This window comes from Melanaphis sacchari, unplaced genomic scaffold (genome assembly GCF_002803265.2).
Source record: "Melanaphis sacchari strain LSU unplaced genomic scaffold, SCAv2.0 Contig31_pilon_pilon, whole genome shotgun sequence".
Classification (NCBI taxonomy): domain Eukaryota; kingdom Metazoa; phylum Arthropoda; class Insecta; order Hemiptera; family Aphididae; genus Melanaphis; species Melanaphis sacchari.
The window spans coordinates 4,221,120-4,246,409 of record NW_020271193.1 but is presented as its reverse complement, the minus strand read 5'-3'; the positions used below and the strand labels follow the sequence as shown (position 1 = coordinate 4,246,409).

At 28.8% G+C, this 25,290-nt stretch overlaps 1 protein-coding gene across 4 annotated transcripts in view; it reads left to right on the top strand.

The window, feature by feature from the left end:
* The window catches only part of LOC112596296 (zinc finger protein rotund-like), a 163,150-nt gene that overhangs the window by 63,616 nt on the left and 74,244 nt on the right, over positions 1 to 25,290 (top strand). The window lies entirely within an intron of this gene.

Here is a 25,290-nt window from a genome sequence, read left to right as displayed (position 1 = left end):
CTCTACTTGAGTCTAAATTAAAAAATAAAGAATGCTTCTTTATTAAGTACTTACAGTACTTACAGCCTATTTGTATTTCTTACTTTCATCTTGTAATCTTATTTCTCAACCGCTGTTTTAATAATTTTAAATCATATTTTTAATTAAACATCCAAAATGATATTTTTATCATTAAATTCAAATAATGATTATGACGAGACTTGGTTAGCCTTAAAATAGCCGAGCTATATTTGATAATTAGTGATTGCTTCTATTTTTTTAACAGTTATTACAATGTATTCAAAAGCTACAGGCAATTTGAAAGTAATAGTATTAGTTAAAATTATTATAAATGCGTTAGATGTATGCCTTACTGACAACTATTTTTTTTTGATACGTTTATAATTAATTTACACTTATTTATTTAAAATCATTTTTTTTATCGATTATTAAAAAATTGTAATTATTACATTTTAAATTTTAAATTATATTAATCATTTTTTTTTAATGTGACCTATAAATCAATAATATTTTTAAATCTACTTTTTATTTGCTTAAAATACACTAATTTTAAATTATAATATAAATAGTTAATTTGTTGTATAATACAATTAGTTATTTTCAATAAATTAAGTATAATGTACACATTATAATATTCTAAAATAAATTTTACAAAATTATACAACAACGTTACACATAATTTTTGTTTACAAGTTGAATTGACAAAATAACATAATTCAGTAAAATGAGTGTTAATTTTAAATACCTACATGATATTATCTAATTTGAACATAAAAAAAATCACTATAATACTAACTTTTGACCTCTAAAATGAATGGTTTTACGTGTATTTTTTGTTTGATGTTCTTATAATCTTCGTTATCATGCTTATAATCATTTCCATAAAAAATTCATTAAACCGGTGTTGTTTGGTAATACTGGTATAAATTGAAGGGTTGGCGGGAATAACGTGCTATGTAACAATTTGAAAATTGTTCAGTATCAAGTAAAAACAAAATAACTTATATTATTTCATTTAAATATTATTTGGACTGCACGTAGCACGTTCTTCCAACTTTAAACATAATCATTTTTATACATGTTTAAAAAAATTAAAATATTATATTTGCACATGTTTTTATTATCTAGTCCTTATAAATAAAATTACAATATTAAATTAAATCATTTTTGTACATATTTAAATAATTAAAATCTTATATTTGGATCGCGAATGTCAATACGTCGCGTGGCGTGTCAAATGACTGTGAATGATACATAGCACGTTTTAACTATCAACAAATCGCCGGTTTCTAAGTTTATACTTATACACAATGATTATGTACGATAAGAATTTTCTGGTTCTATAAATATATTGAGATAGACTCATAGCACGTTATTCCGCAAAAAAAATAAAATCGGAAAAAGTGTTACATAGCACGTTATTCCCGCCGACCCTTCAATTGTCTATTAAATATTTAATTAATTCATAAAATTTATTATTGGTTTAATATCTTTAAGATGCTTAAAAAATCTTGGGTTAGATAATTTAAATAGAATAGTTTATTTGAAATTAATATCTTTTGTTGTATCTAAAACTTCACTTATCATACTTATATTTTAGATTTAAAATAAAATATAAATCATTAAATACATTGTTCGATAAGATTAAATCTTTAATATGAAAAACAACATACGTAAATACGTATATCTATATAGCCTACAATAATATTTATACTATTCATATAGGCATTAATAATGATATAATTGTATGATAATAAATACTCTTCATTACGTACAAAATTATCAAAAGCCAATAGAAAATGTGTGTACTTTACGATACTTATCTTAACATAATACAATAATTTTGGAACAATCATCTGATGTCCTTACTTTTATAATCAACTGGTAATTTCAGGTACCTATCAATATTTGTACTTGACCTGATTTATAACAAAATACTTATTGATAAATAATAATATCGATCTTTATTAGAATATAATTAAAATTTAAAGTCATAATATTATGCTATTAATGATTGTCATTTTTATTATGTTTTCTTTATTACATTTACGTATATAATATATTATCATTGAAAACAAATTAATACACATTAATCTACACTTCAAAAACATATTTCCGTATAGTTACCTATATCGTACCAATATTTTAAAATTGCATGATACATAATGTATACATTTATAATTTTTTTGACATTTTTTTTTTCGATAGGTACCATTAAAGTGTAATGCGAATGAACGTCGGTTTTGTAATAGTTTAACATTAATTATATTGTAAAATCATTAGATGAGTTACAGTTTTTATTCTTTTTTTTACTGATTACAATTTAAAATTATAGAATACCTAAATATATATGATACCATTGCATAGTTATTGGTATATAAATAATAAATTTACTAAATATTGATTAAAAGGTAACTATGATTAGTATCTTAAAATTAAACGTCAAGTAAAAAACTGATTGAATTTTCATTTTTTCCCATCAATTATTTTTTTTCACGTTTAAGGTTAATTATAGTTCATAATAAAAAAAATAAAATAATACCATATTTCTAGACAAAAAATTTTGGTTGACAATATCTGAAATCAAAAATTATTGTTTAGTACCTACCTATTTAACCGTAAATGTTAGGTAACAGACATAAACTCTACTTAGGTAATTATACCAAAATTATAATGATATATTTTTTATTTTTTATTAAATTTAAATTTTTAGTGTTGTTGGCTATAATTTATATTAAATTTTTTTTTCTAATCTCAAGATTTTCCTCAAATCAATTGAAAAAAATATTATCTTTATTTTTAAACCTGTTTTTTGAGAAAGTATTTATTTTATACATCATGTTATACATCTTTCACAGTAATATAAATTGAAAAATAAAACACAACCATATAACGTTAATAATAGTATAACCAATCCATATTGATTTCAGTTTCAATTAAATTTGATAAAAATATTTTTTTCTTTTATGAAATCATTATAAACCAAAAAATAAATTTTATTTAGGACTTTAATTACTCAGCTAATACATTTGTAAATATAGCTAACAGTTTAACTTGAGAATAACGTTATTAAACAAATTAAATATATGAATTATATTGTTTCGAACAGAGAAATATATACTGCTGAGACATTGTTCTTTTTCTACAAGTACAATGCATATAGCCACACATAGGACAATTGTCAAGATTAAAATCCATTCTATAATACTCGGAGAATAGAATTAATGGCATTGTTTTTATGAAACTTTAAATACTAACATTAATAATGTTTTTCTATAATGGGAGTTTATGCGTAATAGAAACAGACATTATTCTGATAAAATATACGATAATGTGATAGTCACAAATTATTGTCGGTATTGCAATTATTGAGTCGAATAGTTTCATTAATTTTATTTTATTTTTAAGATAAACACACACAATTGTGTCGATTTTCCAATATCGATACCATCTCCGTGACGTATTATAGTGTTGTATACGAATAAGATGTCGTTCGACGACTTAAATTTTACATACGTAATATATAAGCTTATTTGTCACGTTATGCCTTCGTCGTCATAAGTACGAGTAACCTCCTAAATCATATTTCTTCTATCTCCTTAATAAAATTTCCACGTTTAACATGTATAATGTTAACGCAGCCATCAAACTATTTGTTTTTTATTTTAAATATTTTAATTTTTTGTATTAAATTAATTCTATTACCTTTGTTTGGCTCAAAAAATTATTAACAATTATCTTATTAAAAATAAAATGCATCCTATCAAAATTAAAAAGTCATTATATTTTTGATTTTTAGCGGTTATAGAAATATTGTTTTTGATTCATATTAGCTGTAACATTGAGGTGTTGTATGTATCGTAGTAGCCCATTGTATTATAGCCAATAGGTACAATATTTAGTTTGAAGGAACAAATATATTTAAAATATTGCCGATAAAGACGTATGTGATCAGTGATTAAAATATACACGAATTCGTATGAATCTTCGACAAATATTCTATTTAATTTTCACTTACAATTATCGTCTTATATCGATAGAAATACCGTCGAAGTTTGCCGCATGGCGAGACGAACACATCGCGATAATATTATTATTATTATTAAACTTCTAGCTACCGGCGCGGGCGTTGGGTCGTAGTCGAGCTCGTCGGGTGCGTGCTTTATTTATTGTCACACGGTCGGAATTTATCGCATGCCGTTGTCGTGTGTATAATAATATAATACATTATTGTGTGTGCGTATATTATGTTATATTATTGTAGACGACGGTCTTCGACTTAGACGACGACTGCGACGGCGGCGTGTCCCGTACGCCCGAGCGCACCCGCCGTTGTTTACTGCAGCGGAGTTCCATTGTCGGGAGAGAAAGAAGGAATAATAAAATAATAAAAGCGAAAGGGTGGCGTCCGGACAATATTACCGCATCTACTCGTGTAGTGTGTATGTACAGAGGTACCTTACGCGTGTGTACATCACTATTATAATGTTGTATCGTCTATAGGTATATTATTGTACGTGTGCTGTGTCGCGCATTTTTGATCGTATGCAAAAAGACGAGTTGTGTTTTCGTTTGATCGGCTAATGGGTCGCATAGATTACGACGGTGCGCTGACGGAGGGTTAGCAATACAATCTACCCGCCGCGCGACGTGCCCCGCGTACATATACCCACGTATTTATATTTCGGTTTAAGTATTTCGTTGTTTAAAAGAATCGACAAAATCGCCGCAGGGCGTCTTCGTGTTCAAATGATATGCATACAGGATAAACGGATACTGCATGCGGTATTATAGGACGACAAGGAGATAAATAAAAGAACACGGGTAGATACGTGATTGGAAACACTGAATGATCGATCGATGGCGGCGGCGGCAGCCGTGTGAAAATCAAGACAAGTTATCATCCCTCTTATGAATATCGTATACAAATTTAAATGCCGATAACGTAATATTAACTGTCATCGCACTGCCGAACGACAATATCATTCGCAACGCTCTTCCAAAATAGTCGTCTAGTCTTGTATGTTGTTAATTTTTTTTTCTTATTTGTCTTACCGTGGCTGCAGATTGATGATTTTCGTTTAACGCTTTTTGTACTTGGACGAATAATTAATCGAACGACATTTTCTTGAACCATATTATTACTGTTTGCTCGATAACCGTGAAATGCATGTTATAAATACCGTGTTTTTTTAACTAGTGTTGGAATGTGTCGATCGAAATCAAACAAAATCTTGTCGTACACAACACGAATAAATAGATGTATTTAATTTCATTGGTATTTTATATTTATTTGTTTATTTACGTTGAATAGAATTTTTTTTCTTGTAACTAATATACTTAATACATACTGGATGCGGGAAATGAGGGTAGTCAACCATGCGCGCCACTCATATACAGACTCCAGAGTAATTTATGAATATTAACATCAGGACGCTGAAATGTAGAATAATATGCACTTTATGTTTATGAAACTGTATTTACCTAATAATATAAATACAAACTAAAATGCAAAAATATTTTAATTAAAATAGGTGGCTGGTATCTAAATATATTTATTTTTTAAACTTAACTAAACAAACCAAATAACTAAATAATTAATTTACTTTTATGATATAATACATTTTTAAATTCATTTTATTTACAAGAATTAATTAAATAAGTGTAGTACAATTAAATATTTATTTTATTTTATTTTGGATGACCAACGATATTATAAATTGTATTAATAATTATAACTTTCACATAATATTATAATTTAATTTTTAATTTCATTCTATTTAATTTATTAAAACGCTTTAATTTTACAAAATCAAAAATTAATAATTATGTCGGTATAATTCTTATTACACATCAATTTAAACAAAAATATTCATATATGAATTAATTGTTAGTAGGTATAAGTATAAAAATAAATTGATCTTCTAAACCATTTTGTTTTAGAATGTATTTTAATGAAAAAAAAAAATCGTTGTTATTGATTAAATTTAAAAAAAAAAATAGACACCGAAGTCTAAATGACTAATTGTAAGTATTATTGTTACCAATAGCCACATTACGGAGGCTATTTATAAGTATTTATTAGTCAGGAAGGAAGTATTTGTTTAAGTGATATATTTTAGGGGTGAAAACAGCTCCATTTAGGGTTGCGTTGAGTATACATTTTGAGTGATTTTTTTTTTTTTCGTACTGAAGTTTATGTTTATCGGAGCTGCCGCGTTCTTCGGCGTAAATTGTACGTGTCTCCTTGTACTGGGCATACATTGAGTGACGACCGAAGCCAAAAAGAAGAAGATGAGGAAGAGAATAAAAAAACAAGATGACGTATAAATAATATATTTATATATATACATGTATGTATGTATGTATCTATGCGCGTGTGTGTGTAAAATACTGGAGGAAAACGGCGAAAATCGAACAAAGTAAGCCGAAAATTTTATACACATACGACACACTCTTCGGGGGCCCCATTGTGTTCCGCCACGACCGGAACCAAACGGATCACACGAGAGACGGCAGCTATTCCGACGTCAAGGATTTCCATGTTAATAGAATATAAATAATATATCGATGGACAAAAAGAATAAAAGAAGCCGACAAACAAGTCAACCGAGACCAGCTCTGATGCATTGTCTGTGGACCGCAATGGACCGCCACTTGGAGCGGGAAAACACTGGGAAATCCTAAAGACACGTATGGGAAAATGCACGCCGACGGCAGCGACAGTTTTCAAAAATATGGAATTACATTTTTCTCGTTTACAGAGTCTATCTATATTATGTAGGTACTTATTATATATATAATAAAATAACTATGATATATACATATATCTGGACTTTTCTTTATGAATAACTTGTTATAAGATAGTACGTTTGTGTTTCACTGTATTTTAATTTCAAACACTGCAAAACCATACTATCTTTTATAAAAAAGATAAACTAAAAAAAAAATACTTATAAATTATTATAAATTAATTTTCTTAAAATTTTCTCATAATTTACCTGGGCAAATTGTATTATTAAGAACTGGTCTAGCGGGTTGCAATTTTTAATGTGTCTATTTTTTCGGCTGGTCCAAATAGATTTTACCTTTCGAATAGTTAATTTTGTTCTTAAATTGTTCATGGAAGTCAATTTTCAAGATGATAATATAGAGTATGACAAAAGTACTTACTTATAATAAATATTAATACTATGCCGAAGAGTTCATGATTAGCTATTTTAATTTATTAATTCTATATTATGAAATAGGTACTCTATTTATTATTATTCAGTTGTACATAATAAGATAACTGTAAGTACTAGTTAGTAAAGTCTTATGATTACTGAAAGAGTGGTGCAAAAACCTCGAGCACAAACTTCCTAAAACATAAATCGTGTGTTATAAATAACTAAGTATATAATATCATGTTTATCATAACGTATAAGATTCATATAAGTGTTTAACTAGACCGAGTTAAGCAATTTTAGTTGAATCGTTGCTGTTATAAAATTATCTATTAAAAAAATCTTAATTTCAATTTTTTTAAATTTAGGAAATATTACTAATTAATATTTAATGTTCGAATATATTTCTCAGCATTATTTTTCTTCGCTGTTCATGAATGTTTTAATTGATTTAGTGAATATGATAGGTTTAATTGAACTTTATAGCGTACTGCATAGTTGGTATAGTACATAAATACGTAAATGAAATGCATTCGGGGTAAGCATAACTATTATTTATGTTTTCATTATGTTTCAAAGAGGTCAGATTTAATCGAACGACATGCGTTGAAATCAAACCAAAATATTCAGATGCTGAAAATTATTTGATTTGGAATTATTTATTTTTATTTTTAATCTTCGTGTTTATTATTTATTCCGATGAACATACAGCAGTGGCTGACATTGGGACACGAACCTAAACGGGTAGGTAGCTATATGGTAGCGTTGTTAAAAAAAATAACCAAAAAACAACACAAGAATTTCTATTATTCTGTCCGGTGATAAATAAAACTACATTGGATTTGGCTCAAGGAATCGGTGAATACTCAAGGTGAACAGTACAATTTATTCTATAATTTTTATCGACATAATATTTAAGTATATTTTAAATTTTACGTGAAATTTGTTATAATTTTCAAAAAAAAAGTTCATAAGTACACATATACGGACGTTTATTATTATTATTATTATTATTATTATTATTACATGTTCAAACACATGAACTTAAATATTTCTAAAAACGACGTCAAAAACATAATATTATTATTGTTATTTTACAATTCATGGCATACATACAATAATATAATGTATATGTTTAACGAACAACCATAAAGGCTGTACAATATCATTATCGTTGTGTGTGCATGCTATGTCGTATTTATTTTTTAAGAGTTCACCCTCTCTCTCTTACACCTCGCGCATATGTGTTTTCGGATCGCGACGGTCGATGCACTCCGACGACGAATGTGGTTAATGGGGTTTTATTTTTCTGTCCTCGTCCGTTTGTATTCGTTGTTTGTGTCTTCGACCAAACAGACGACACATAGACGATCGAACGGAACGCACCGATATACCGTAAACAGGACGTTTGTTGATGGGAACCCGTTATCCACTATCGCATTGATCGCGTCCTCCGTGGAAACTAGGCCAAAGGGCCGGCCGTGTGCACTATACGTGGGAGTCAAGTACATATAGAAATCACCTAAACCCGTTGCGGGGTCGTCGTTGCCGGTAGCCAGGTGCGTGAATAATTTGGGTCAGATGGTATGTATGTGTGCTGCTGCTGCTGCTGCATACGTATATAAATATGTGTGCTGTGTCCTAGATATATATGAGATTTTTTTCTACCCTGCCTCGGCCGTGGGAGTTTGTACAATACATATAATATGGTATTTTTTTATTTTATTTATTTTTTTTTTTTTTTTGGTCAGCCGTATATAGAAGGCCCGTAGTAATGGGTAATAATAATATATACATATAACGATCGCGGGAGGAAAAAAGTAAATTAATAACAAAATCAATATTTATATTAATGGGAAAAAACGTGAATAACAAACACGGTGGCATTATGTAAACCGAATAGCTTTTTTAACATCAACAAAAAAACTCCAAACCTGGAACAAATACATTTTTGATGGACGAAACAAAATGAAAAAAAAAAAAAATCGGGCATTACGAGGGTAGGTTATATAATATGCATGTGTGTTTACGAAGACAACATGATGAACACCTGAACCTGCAGAGCTGCAGTGTGTGGGAAATATCAATTAATTCCTCTTGATTAATTTGTGTCACCCCCGTCCCCTCATCACGATTATCGCTCGACTCATCCGCCGGGGCATTTGAACTGAATAGGTTCGTCGCGGAACTCACGAAACTCGGGAGCATAATAATCTAACCTGTCTTTGTGCCGTCCTATTGAAAAATATCTGAAATCATCAAAACCGATAATCTCTCTAAGCATCGGGGTTTTATGGTTGCAACAAGAGCGCAGCGTGACTCCTCGTGGTCCGTCACACACACACATGCATATATACACCCGTGCAGCACATAAATGTCGATGCAAAGGGTTGCTGAGTTATTTGAAACGATCACGTCATCCGTGAGTTTTTAGATGGGTTCGTGCTTTAACGCGATTATGTCTTAATAACGTACGCTTCTTTTTCTTCTATCATTATTCATATAATATAAGGAATAAAATAAAAAGAGAAATTGCCAGACAGCTGCTGTTAGTGTTTTTTAGTTTTAATATTAAAAATATAAAAACCCAGTAAACACAGAGAATCATATCGTATGAACGAAGTTGTTGATGGTATACGTATATATTATCATGCTATAGAAAATATATATTAAATACAAAAGACGAACATATTTTTTTGTAAAAATCAAGTAACTAGAAATAATGATTTAGGTGAGTCGCGTCATAAATTATAATTATAAAGCAAAACAAATTACATTTCTTTCGATTTTATTCTTATAGTATATTATAGTCATGAATTTATCAAAAAACTCAAAGTAGATACAATTTATTATTGTTTTGTCTCGACTGATATAAAATGTATAAATGATAAATATTATACCAGTGGTGTAAGTGTCTACGACAAATTTCATAATAAACGGACTAAAAATAATTATTTTTTTTTTTTATTTCCATAGTGGACCGGGAACTAAAGCAAATATTTAGCGATGTGTCAAATCGTATATAGTATAATTAATGGGATTTTTCGAATATTTGCAATTATAAAATTGAATTATATAAAACAGACAGCGACCAATTTATAAAAGGATCACGCTGGAACTTGCGTGGTGTAAGTAGTGTATAGGTAGCAAACTTGTATTAATGCATTATATAGGTGACACAACTGAAATCCAAAACTTTATAGTTTTCTTCGTCTTAATACTTGTACACACACAGAATGTCACAATGCCGTGTATCGGGTGATCACTGCTACGAAATAGCATAATATAATATATAATTATAAATGAACGTTAGGTACACAATATTATATATTTTATATTTTTAGACTGTGTCGACCGATTGAATAAACCACCGCGTTTTACATAGGGCATATGGGGACTGCATGTTAATGAATGAATACATAATATCGTAATACCCGCGGGGTAAAGATAATGCGACATTACGTGCGCGTACGTGCGATCACGAAAGAAACAGCGTTAAATTAATGATTCTTTGGTGGTGGTGGGGGGGGGGCGACCGCGTCCTCGTTGTCGGGATGTTCTATACCAATTTGCATGATCATGGGAATAAAATTATTGAAAAAAAAAACTGCAGTATAACCGCCATTGTTTCTGCCTGATTTATATATGTACATAGAAAGAGAGAGCAGAGAGAGAAACACTTTTTTTTTCGATAATCCTGTCCCGCGGTAATTAGTTACACTTATAATGTATTTATTATATTATTTTTTTTTCCGTTCGTCATTATTTCGCGGACGCGCCTTTGCCGTATTCGTGCAATGAGCATAATGTTATAAAGGCAGGGGCCGTGTTTGAATAAATTCGCTAATGAACGGGACGATAATATATAATAATATTATTATATATTATAGGAAGGTGTTAATTTCGTCGATTAGCCACCACATGCGAACGAACCCGACCGATATACGTGCGTGACGCTAAAAACGACTGTTACGCGGCGATATAATATTAATAATAATACTATATGCGTTATATCTGTACAATGGTGGCGTATGTATAATTATATTATGTACAGTTTATATTACGGTTGTTCTGCCGGTGTGGCGATGATGATAATGATAATGATGATGATGATGTCATATTATTCGCGGTTGACATCGCGATTGTATGGCAGACTCCGCTGCGCGAATTTAGGATTCGCATTCTCGTCTAACCCCTCTACTCGCCATTTCGTCGTGCGAATAAGGGAAAAGATAAGTAAATAAATGAATTCCTTTCGATTTTTTTTTAATTTTGGACCACCCAGATAATAATACAACGACGTAGACGTCTTTATTTCGTGATATCATCGTACAATTTCGATCGTTCTAAAATCAATATTATGCAGTATGACGAGTGTATAATTTAGTGTATAATTTATAAAATTACGAACGTACTATAACGTTCAAAATTCAAATAATAATAGTTTTAGAAATCCACTATTTCCATTATAATATATTATTATTTATTGTAAAATGTTTAGGTATAAAATATATTTATTATATAGTATAATATTTATTATTTCAACTGCAGTTATGAAACACGAGCATAATAACTATCCCATTTTAATGAATAAAGTTATCTGGTATAATAATATATGATAATATAAGACTAACGTATAATAAATAAACAACTTGTAGAATAAAAGAGTTTTTATTTTTAAATTATAAATGCAGAATAATAATTTTAGTATGTCGATATACATTTAATTTTATTTATATTCCAAAACCAATGATGAACCAATAATATTTAATGATAATAATTGTTAGGTAGTTAAAATACTTATGAAAGTCGTAAAAAGTTTGAATCCGTATTATTGTAGTAGTGTAGAAATAACCTGTAAACATTCTTAAAAGTACCTACTGCAGACATTAAATTATATTTTATCATATATTTCTTGAATGTTGAAGTTTTTTTCAGACGATAATTTTTTTATCTATATAATATATTCTTAAAAAAAAAAAAAAACAGAATTAAAATTCCAAATTATGTCATAAAATCAATTAACATACTATAAATAAACTATAATTTATACTGCAATCCCATTTGTAATTAAATATTTTTATTATTTGCGGTTGGATGAACAATATTTTTAACTTACTTTCTAACGCCATTATAACATATAAACAGTATCAACATTTTTAATCAGAGATTATACATTGAAGTACCTACCTATATTTTTTATTACGAGTCTTGAGACGTGATGGTGTTGAATATTATTTTAGTCTGAGTGTAGTAAAGAATCTCATCAACTGACCCCCGGGTAGATTGTTTTATGTCAACTTATGAAATTTAAAAGATCCCGCGACATTTTAACTTGAAAAATCAGTGGCATTTAAAATTATTTCTCGGGTCGTAAAGAAATTCTATAAAAAGTAAAATAAAAAAATAAAAATTGTAAAAAGATCATCGCTTTAGCTCGTAACTTAATTTTACCGCGTCAACTTCAAGAGATTTCTAAGAATTAAATAGATAATTATTAATAATACAGTATGCTAAAATAGTTATTGGTTTCAAGTGTAAAAATTAAAAATACGTAGCTGTGATAAGTAATAAAATTTCAAAGTATAGTTAATATGGTCGATGATAAAAATCATAATCAAAACGTAGCGTTTAATAGTTTACAAATTACTATCTTCAGGAGTGCAATAAAAGTGTCTGATAAATAATATTCAATAGGCACCAACATTCTGAACTTCTTAATTATTTGTATAGAAATTATTGTTCATCCGGCAAAACGGCGGCAGCGGTGCGTTTAAACGGCGGAAAGATGACATTTTTTTATTCAATGACGGTTATCAGACCAAAACGGTCGTAATCGAAAAATTATAGATTGGAATGGATGGTGTGTGCACAACTGCCATGATATTAATTATTGTTTGTGTGTTAGTTTTACTGGAAATTTTTATACACAACGTTAAAGCGTGTTTAAAATATACTAAGTTTAAGTGCATCAATGTTTGATAAGCGGAATCTATACCGGTGGCGTGCAACAACAATAGTTATTGAATTTTGACCCATCAACTTTTTTTTTTATTTAATTATTTCCACTGCATTATTATTTTATACTTATTATCACGTGGTTATTATATGTAATGCGTTTATTGACATAAACAGTATTTATGCATAAAAATATATTAATAATATTCGTTCTACATTTATTTATAGTTTTTTTTTTGACTAGGGCTTATATATATATATTTTTAATTTGAAATACTTATTCAATATAATAATTAACCATATTATCATGTATATATATTATATATATTTATGTGTACTGTATAACATTTTAATAACCCCTTCCAGTTTATTGTGCTGTATATTTATAATTTACATAATATTGAATTTAGCAAATATTATCCCTTGAAGCAAGACATTTTTCAGAGAATTCTGATCTTCAAAAATCAGAAACGTATTATTTATCTAATAGTTTATTATTTACAACATTATAGAGGTATATAAAAAAAAATATTTTTAAATTTACAAAAGTGCTCTTGTATTATAAAGAAAAAAATAACAGGAAAAAAATTATCCGGTTTACTTTGCCTCTCCATTTCTCTTATATAAATAATATATATTTATAATATATAATTTTTTTATATTAAAGCGTCTATATGTTTATAAAGCTATAAGTAATTATCTTTAATTGACTTAATATAATATGTCTACAGTAGTTTCTTTTTAAATTATTCTATGTGAAAATATAAAATTAAAAATATATGTATATATAAATAAAATATTGGAAAAAAACTGCTAGTTAAAATTAAGTAAATTTTTTTTTTTTTATAGTACGAGGTAATCAGCGTGTAGTACCTATATTGAAAGAACCACTCCGTATACACCATAGTAAATAACGATAAGACAAACAGACTGCAGACATGCAAATAGGCGCAACTTGTATATTATTGTACTAAACGCATCGCTCGTAATTAATTAAATTAATTAAATACATAAATAGTAAAAAATACTCGTTACGTTATATTATTATAAAAGGTCCAATTAATCTGAAACATTTTTCTTACAATATTTTAATGTGATTTTAATACGTTACTCAGCAAATAAGTGTATCTGATAGTTTATTTTAATTATGTAGATGTTTTCGAACATTATTCATGCCTTTATACATATATAATTCGAGCAAAATATATTCACCAAACAAAATTTGATAAATTAAATAAACATTAAAAATAATTTGCCGTATAAAAAAAAAATAAAATAATAACAGTTAATATTAATCGTACACTTAAATAGTTATAAACGGCGTTAATTAAATTTTCTTCGACCCGACCGTAGTTTAAAATATGCCGAACACTGATTGTTATCGATTGATACGTAATTAGATTGGCTCATAATCTTTATATTGCTCGTAATTTTGATATTAAAATCAAGCTATTTAGTAGCTTGCTTTTGGTGTCTTATACTCCGGACCCCGTTGACGCGTGTCTGCACAGTCAATTAAAAACAAATCGAATTTATTCGCATCTGCACAAGCCTTGTTCTTCTTGATTTTTTTCATTGCTTCTTGCATGCAGTGTTACATAATTTTATACAAATCATAGCGTCAGACACGACCGTGCCCCATTATACTATATAGTGTTATATTATAACGTTTTGATTAGGTGTAGGTGCCGACTAAATCGGTAATTTAATCTAGGTACCATACGCACGATATACCCACTGCACGTTTATAGATAATAATAATACCTTCCCGCTGCAAAATAATGCGCTGACCACCGTACGTTCAAATTTATCGTACGATATAGCGCAGTGCCGCGACATAATTTTAGGTAAACCATTAGTGTTATTTATGCTGCTCGGACGTTAGTGAAATTATTGCAGCGAGTGTCGCCGCGCCGATTATACCGTTTAAAGAAACTGGGTTTTTATCGCTCCTCGTATACCTATTTTCGCTTACCCGCTGCCGAAAAGGGTTTAACTATTCATTATAATTATTATTACCATTGACGCGTGTCCGTGTTTACGGTGCGATAGTATTATTATTATTATTATCCGTAGTTTGAGCCCGGGGGGATATCTGCTGCAGTTCGACGTTTATATTATACACGTGTACATATGCGCCGCGCCTTCGCGGTTTCGACGAGTCGTAAATCGCTTGGACAATAAAACCACCTTCCCGCGGGAAAAATATTTGAAAAAAAAAAAATGAATTAAAAAAAAAATATTGCCCAGGAATTGGAATAATTCTCGAGCATGTTATTAATACTGTACAGCCGTGTGTTGATGCGCGTTTATGATTTGTAAAACAAGACAAGCTCGCACGCGTGCACTGTTATACAATATTAAATTTTATATTTATGTATTAACGCGTATGTCCAGTGCGGGTCGTCGATCGGTAACTACGTATTTTATATGAATAGCGAATCGTAAACAATACATCGGAAGCCGATTAGGATTTTCAACCAAAACACCTTTCGTGGTCCGCCGATTAGCAGTAGTACCTATTTAGTATAGCCCCTGTACATACGACTCGAGTGTGTTCGATGCGTTTTATGTACCTACTTACAGTTACTTTGTATCGAGTCCTCGTATTATCAATATATATATCATGGTATTATATAATATTCAATATCCGAGATGTATATGAGTACGAGGTGTACAGGGAACTTAACCTATTCCTCCTCCCCCTCCCCCCCGTAAAAAAATTGAATACGAAATGGGTTTTTTCTTTGTAGTTACCTATATGTAATATTTCATATTACAGGTTAAAATATTTATACGAGTAATTGATGTTCAAAAAAAAAAAAAAAAAATGATCGCGGTTGAATAAAATAGTGGTGAATGCATTGTACAGAATTTTGAGTAGACTATTTCTATGATTGGCTTGCTTGGTTTACAACAGTGTTGAGTACATGAAAAAATAAACACTGATGTAAGATCAACATATTCGTCGCTTCGATCAGAATTTAAATGTTTGATGATATGTTTGTGAGAGTGGATCCCCAAAAATCATTTTGAGTTACAATATAATTTTGATGAAAAGCGGGTATTACATTTCCCACTTCCCGTTAAAGTTTAAACCTTTGTCGCGCCTTTATGGGAAGATTTTATATTGATATAAATTACTGTACAACATATACTTAGTAAAATATATTTTTGTTTTGTACTCACGCAAGCCAAACAATAATCTGCACAATATATATATATATATATATATATATGTGTATAATAGAAATACATACACTTGAACAAATTATTTTGTTTGACTTGAACGATTTATTTTAACTATTTCATACTACATACAAAAATATAAGTATACTTGATTTATACAATTGATCTATGTATATTTTGATTACAATATTAATATAATATGCATTTTCCCAATGTAGACGGTTGATCAAATCTAGAAATAATTATTATCTTAACAATTTTTTGAAATAATGTTGGCTAGCAAAAACGATCAATTCCTATTAAAATGTACGAATATTGTTATAAATATTGACCTAAAATGTCATGTCAATAGCCTAGCGTGTGAGAAAACTAAACGAAAGGTCAAACGTCGTAACACTCATAACCTAACTCAGTTTTAACACATGATATGACTTTGAAATCTTATATTATGTTATTAGCTAGGAAATCGATGAAAAACCCAGAACAATAACATTATATAAATTGTACATTATACCTAGGTAATACACTTATACATAAATAATCAATACAATTATTTGTCTAAAAAATCATTTTGTTTATTTTCATTTAAATGACATAAATACCAAATGTTTTTTGATATTACGTATGATGAATAAAAAATTAAATAAAAGATAACAAATTAATTTGATAATTGAAACGAAAATTGGTTGGATATCTCATTGTTAAATTATTCAGTTATAGGCTATTTAAAAATGAATTCATCTGCATGATAATGATGATTATTATTACTTTGTTGTACTTTATAAATTAATACCTAACGACTATGATAGTCTTTCAGAAGTACGATAAATATTATAATATTAAAGTATTTGTTTATTATTTTCTAATTAAAAAACCGAACGTTTCACTCTTTATTTTTATTGCTATTTTACAAAATAACAAAATGCAATTCAAAACTTTTAACATCAATAATAATTCATGTTGTTCACTTTAGATACAGTATTTTTTACATTTTTTACAAAGTTAAAAATTGTATAATATGTACCACAATTCTTTTGTGATAAAAACGAATATTTATCTTCTTGATTTTTTTTTTTTTTTATTAATATTATTTTATCGTTAAACCATTTTATTTGTTCTTTCAATTACATTTCTCTATTTACGCGTGCTTGAAATTCTAACTATATTTACAAATGATGTTCATTAAACGACAGTGTAGGTTTTAGTTGCATGGATAAAAAAGAGGTACGTTTAGATAAAAGAAAATTTGTTCACCACGTCAATATAAATGAATAGCTTAAAAAAAAAAAGGGGGAACAAATAGTTTCTGTAGTGGCAATTCAAATGCAATTTAGGAACATGACCGCATTCTGAGAAAACTTCGAGTCCCAGTACAATGTTAAATTGTTTTGCCGCATAGATCTTTGATAAATAAAAAGAAATAATTAATTAGGTAATTAAATTAACTATAGATTCAGTGAACATAAAAAAAAACCTAAATATGATTACGATACTATATTTAGGTACCACCATACTCAAGGCTTACGAAAAATATTACTATTATGTAAATGTCTTAATATAAACTGCAAGGTCATATTTTTAACAGTCTTAGCAGCTTAACACTCATTTTCTGTACCCGATGGACCAATGTTTAGCGGGTTACACCTCAGCTGTGTCACTCCACTCATCTAAACTTTAAGTACTCATTAGTTATAAACTAACTAACTAAATAAAAGGTAGGTACTTAATAATTAGATACATTAAATGAATTTTTATAAATTGAAATCCTTAGAAAAATTTTATTTAAAAATGCTTAATTTAAAATTTACTTACTGTCACATTTAAAAAACTAAAAAACTTTATAATAATATAAACAAATAAAATAGTAAAACAGATAAATTTAAAAAAATATATTATAATATTATGATCATTAAATATTAATTAAGCAAGATATTTTTTTTTCAAAATCGTTAATACTTTTTAAGATAACAATCATATTTAATATTAAGAGAATTATATACTCTATATACAAATAAAAAAATGAAAATAATTATAATAATAATCATCATTACATACACATGCACAATAATATCAGATTAATAATAGTAATCGATCATATTTATATCTATTAGTTTCGACGGCAACGGTGGCTGTTTGGGTTTCACCTGGGACGCATTTTGAAACGCGCGTAATCTCAAGGGATAATTGATTCCGAATGGCCGAACACCATTATTGTTATATATTATATTATCAATAGATATAAAGATATATTATATACATTATATAGCCCTTAATAATTCAACACAAGTAAACCGCCGATGTCGATTACGATGTTTTCTTACTAATTCTAAGTGAATAAAATAAATCGTAGTCCGTCCTATAAATATATTAAACATTGTGGGTATACTTTTGTAATATATTATTTACCTGTGTATATTATATATATATATATGTCTATAGTTGATTATATACGAGTCTAACACCTCTCCGAAATATTTTACAAGTTTATATTATAATATATTGTTATTTTAACTAACTTAATTAATATTTGCTTTTATTTTTTTATTATTATTTACAATATGTATCACAAAAGATTGTTTACACATTAAAAACCAAATGAAAAGTAAATATTTTGAAGTATTGTATTATGAAACGCTCATAGTTATATGATCAAAACAATTCAATATCAATCAGTAAAAAAAGAAAAATTATTAAAAATCACAACTGAAATCTTTCTTTACTTTATAATTTATATTTTTATCAAAATTATTGTTCACAATCTACTGTAGATATGTAATGTATACTAGATATCGCCATTCACCGCACAATTGCTTTTGAGTTTTTTTTATTTAATTTATTTAAATTAACACTTTGTAGTAGACATTTTACTGAAATTACAAATAAATAATACTATATTCGTTGATATACGATTTTTTTCTTAAAAGTAGATTAAATATTTTGAATTGAATACATTAAAAAAAAAAGTAGTTTTTTTAAAACATTAAAATTAACCGATTTTGATCAGATTTTATTTTATTTTATTTTGCGTCCGCAATCTTCTAAAATACTAACTGTTCACAGTTTCTATTGCTTGCACATATATATATATATATATATATTCAATATGTAAATAAGAATAATGAATAAAATATAACAAAGTGACAAATAGAATATATCTCATATCTATATCGTTAGATATTTCAAATCTTTTGATAAGTATACATTCAATATCATTGATTATCAATGGTTTTAAAACTATTAAGTGTACACGCGAAAATATTATACTAGACACAATGAAACATAACGACTAATAAAGTACAGCGTAAAACTATTCTTGATTATTGTGAATTTATCCATACACTACTAAGATATTTTTAGACGAATAAAATATTAAAGTATATTCTTTCAGTTAGTTTCAAACTAAAATTGTTCACCATTATAAAGTTTACCGTAAAGTGTATTTTTATTGATATGCTTATACAATATAGGTGTGCAAAGATAAGTTACGATTGGAAACGCAATTAAAACCTATCCTAAAATATTATTATTTGTTTTTCACTTCAAATACGTCCATATGAGTAGACTCATAACACATATTCCAGAGTCTACATCGTCATATTTAGAGCATCTAACAATCTAACGAATACCTATATTCCGTTAGGAATAATTGGCATAAGTTTTTGTAATACATGGGTAAATACTAAATACGTATTATACGATGGAGGTGAAGGATTTTTGATCTCAACTAATTCCAACATTAATTATAATGTCAGTACTTCGGATAAATTCTATTTGCCGTATTTTACAACCATACAAATATCTCTTTGAAACACACCAACACACACGTTGAACCCTTTCCTTCGATGTGAAGCGTCTTCTTGATGTGTTAAAAAGTTTGACCTTTAGTCGCTCTTAAGCTCGCATACTTTACGTGATATTTTTCACACATACACATACACTCGATTAAGTGTTGCTTTTTTTGCTTTTTTCTCTACATTTTCACATCACGAAACTTTTTTAACAAGGGTTATACAGGCAGTGGGTGAAAAAAAGTTCACCAGCTTTTTACCCTCCGTTTGCGTTGATGAGCATGCGCTTTCCACCTCCACCACTAACCCCCCAACCATCATCCCCGGGGAAAAAAACCCCGGTTTTTTTACAGCACTTATTGATTTTTTTATAACGTTTTACGCCCACTACTTCCTCTCTCCCGTATGTATGCATGTATATATATGTATATGTGTGTGTGTGTATACACGCGACCCCTTTTTTTCTGGTCCGGGACTTTTTTCAACCTTCCCCGCCACTGCTCTCCGCCAGTCGTCTTCCGCCCGCCAAGTCGTGGCGCTTTCCCCGCCACCCGACTCATCCCTCTGAGCTTCATTAGCGCACAATGCGTCCTAAAGTCTTCTTTAATTCGCCCACGACGGCAGAATTGTGTTCTCTAAATTCCGTCACATGTCGGTGCCTTTTTTCTTTTTTCTTTTTACTCTACTACTTGACAATATATATATATATATAACAACAACAATGGTTTAATAGTATTTTTAGGTTATCCTCTTTGCGTCGTCGAACTTCTATATAGGCGTAAATCTATTGTAGTAGTGATTAAAACCGTTTATTAGTTTTAAAAGATATTAAACACAAATATATATATATATATATATATATACAGTTATTACAAACACGTTCGATTTAAACATGTACAAAAAATGTATCATGTTTATTGTATGCCCGTTATGTGGTTTTTCTTTCAAAACTTATTTTTTTTTCAATTGAATTATGCGAACCACTGAACGCTGTTTAAGCCTATAACCAAATTGTCACTATGCACTTTTCAGATGATAATTTATAAAAATTAAATCATATTTGATTAATTCAAGAGCTACATAAATATGGTAAGAATATGCTTTATAGAAAATATTAAATGTATGTAAAACTTACAACAATATTGTGTTGTTTAGTATGTAGATTTTTATATTTTTTAATATTATGTATCATATACACTTTATTATTAAATTATTTCGCTGTAAATATTAAACAAAATATTCTTAATAACACTTCAAAAGTAAGAATTCTGTCTAATAAATTATTGATAATCATATTTTCGATGTGTTTAGTCAAATAGCAGCTGATCAAATATGTCAATATTTTTGTATACATACCCAATACGATATACCTATACTGTATACTTACAACACATCTATCTATAATGGTGTAAAACTTTTATGCATAATTTATACCGATTCGTACTATTAAAAAAAAAAGGTTTTGTAATAAAACTCGTCATTTGATGAAACATTTCTTAGTTCTTGCTATGTTTTTTTTAATAATATTATAATTATTAATTTATTAATTTAATATAAAATATGTATTGCAGCTTACTAAAAACAATTTTTAAAAAACGTATCACTTTTTAAGTATTAATTATAACATAACAAATATCTTGTATACCAATGCAATTTTAAAAAGAAATATATCGGTTAAATTTATTATAATATTTTTATTATGTGCATGTATATAATCTTTGGCTAATTTGCAAGCCTCTATATTGTTCTTCGCATAATTTATACACGAAGAAACATCTAGTGATAAAGAAATATACATTAAATACCATTTAATAACATAACAGATATTAGCTTCAAGGAATATTTGAATATTTTGAAACTTAGAAAGAGGTACTTTTATTTTTTATACAATATCTAATTCGTTTATTTTCATAAAAAAATAAATAGGTTATCTCAAGCCCTACAATCCTCACATGTCAAGCTATAGATTGTCAGCATAGATTTTAATTTCGTATAAACTTTTTAAGTTTTTAACAAACTCTTAAATAGTTAACATAGGTATAGTTTTAAAGTTATCAACGCATTGATAATGCCCATATTTTTTGTGTTCCTGGGGTTAAAAAGACGTTTCTATATGGTACAAATTTCCTTAACTACTCAACAAAAACTTTAATTCTAGTCAAAATTGAATTAAATATTTAAGTATAGGCAGTAGACATACTTAAAATATAATTGTTTACATTATATCGTATAAGGTATGATAGTTATAATATTATATTTTATCAGTTGAATAGCCCAATGGCGTTTAGCGCATTAAATGTGGTAGGTACCACATAACATTATACTGTCTGTAGTGTTAGATGCATCTATACGTCGCATTAGCTGCTTACACGTCGCACCCTTTTCACTAGATCTGGTTTTGATTTTTGTTCCCAAGACCTATTTAACATTCAGACGAAATCCGGAACAACGCGGATTTGTCAAGGTATACGGTTTACAGGTACCCATTCCTATATATTCGAGATCGAACACCTTGTGGCTCCTATCATTTATCATATTTTCCATTTTACGACTGACGAAAAACATTAATCTTCGCCGTGATTCGTACACGCCTCGGTGGGATTTTTATTCAAATCACGTAGTTACGGTTCATTACGCATTTTATTTTATTAATACAACAATTTTTGACGACGAGCAAGGGGTGGGCCGAAAACAACCCCCGAAGGTAAACAAGCTGTGTTTATATTATAACTATAGTATATGTATACATATCAGAAAATAAAATCTTAAGAAACGTTTTCACATCGCGTTTGTCGTCTCAGCTTATTTTACGACATGCCGACGATAACAATGCCGAATTTCTATCTACACTGCATAGGTTGAGGGTGCAAGCATATATTCAATGTCTGCAATAATATAATTTAGACGTAAGTTTTGTACGAAATTTCAAATTACTCTTGATAGTTAAAAATTCACGAAAATCTTTGATATGTAGGAAATAGGCTATATACATTTAAGCTGTAAACGCGTGTATTCAGTCCATCGGTAATTTCAGTTTCAAAGATATATATTAAAATTTGTTTGGTTAGACCCAAGGCTCGTGATATTCAAATTTTATTATAATATTATGTAACGGAAATTTTTTTAAATAAGATTTTTACAAATAAAAAGTAATGTAATTTTTTATTAAAGCTTAAAATATGGCAAATTCATTGTCCAGAAATATAAAAAAAAAAAAAAACAATTAATTTCGAACTAAATTTCTACTCAACAATCACATTTTTAGGCTAAGGATACCATCAGAGTTTTATTTTGAAACACTTCACACCATATCGGTATTATGGTTAATGATTAAATACAGTTATTTTTTCATATGTTTGTGTTTTCGAGTTATGATAAATAGTCGTAATACTCAATCGAAAACTGTTATGAAATTTGTGTGCGATTATACAACTGTCGTTATTCGTCTCGTTAATAATGTTATGCAATTAAACCACTGTAGGAAACTTATGGAGTCATCACCTGTAAGCTTTTACGTCAACACGTCGTTTATATTACTCAGCAGGGTTATAATATAGTCACGCGATCGAGTTTTCGGTCTAACTTCGATGAATTGAAAAAATATACTCGTTCCCGAGCAACAGAACATAAAATATTATTCCCATGGACCTATAAAATTATAACCGACGAGCGTTCAGTGTAATCATACGACAGGCACAATTATGTACGAAGTTTATGTTATGTGCCTACGTATGTGTACACAAATATAACCCAACTCGTAGTTTCTTTTTCGATAATTTGTGACGATATCATATCTCAACATGCATCTTACGAGGTAGGCAGACAGTTACTATTAGGTAGGTACTAAGGTACACCTGCATCGAGACGAACAATTTAAACAATTTAAAATAATATACGCTCATAATAATATTATGGGGTATGTGCAGTAATACTTTTTTGATTCTACATATACCTAGGTTTTACGGACCGGTGTTGTGACAAGATCACGGCGATTTGACGTACAATGTACAGAGTATATTATACTCTAATATTTGCATAATTGAGCACCAAGTAGCCATACAAATGTGCATATAGTTTATTGACGAGGTTTTGTTTGTTCTTCGGCGGCTTAATATTATATGGTTGATATTTTGTCTGAAATTACGATGTATTTGTAAACGCGCGAGGAATATATTGAAAAAAAACCCAATTAACTATTCACCAATCCAATATTGTTAACCTACACTGCAATAATATAACCAGCGTACTGTTTGCACATAACATGTTGATATTTTTTGTTTTAATATGACAAAAAAAATAATAATAACCATGTAATACCTACGAGCAAAAATTACGTTATTTGCCTTATATATGTCATTGATTATTCTCGACGTTTCACCGCAATGCTGTGTATTCGCGAAGCGGTTTATTCGAATTCGATTGTTTCTCAAACCGTCTGGGTAGATGACCGTTATGTTGAATTGTGTATACGTATACATACCTACTCAGTGTATAATAGTGGTTTCGATCGAGGACTGGATAATAAATTGACAGAGAATTCGGGTACTCAGGACAGTCGTCCGCCGTTTCGGTGGCTTGGTGGGGTCGGAGGAATAACATTGCGTCTGTAAAGTTTTGCCAAACAATAAAAACGCCGAAAAGGAAAACATAATAAAACATGTTTATATCAAGATGAATTGGAGATTGTTAAATAAATAACGGTGTTTTTTTTTTTTTTAAGTTAATCGAACGTGTTATTATTATATGGTATAAAGTATTTAAAAAAAAATATTCAATAACCCTAATTTTTTCTGGGATACGGTAGGTTCAGATGCAAATAGAAAATTAATAAATATCTACCCTAACATAAGCTATATACAAGTGTTATGCTCCATTTATATATCAATAAAACGCCTTCTGTGTAAAGGGTCATCGAGAAAAAATATAAAGCTAAAAAATAATGTTATTGTTTTATGACAACCGTTAGTGCTTATAGTGGAGCTCAGTAAACACCTTTATAATTAGACTACTTTTGAAGAAAGTTTCTATGCGAAAAATGCAACAAGACCATAAAAACAAAACAGATCTAAAAACAACACGTTTTACAATTTTTTTTTTTTTTTGAATTTTGTTAAACGTGTTATTACATTTAATGGTTAGATAGATATGGTGTTAATCGTTATATTTATCGCATTATCATTATAGCAAAA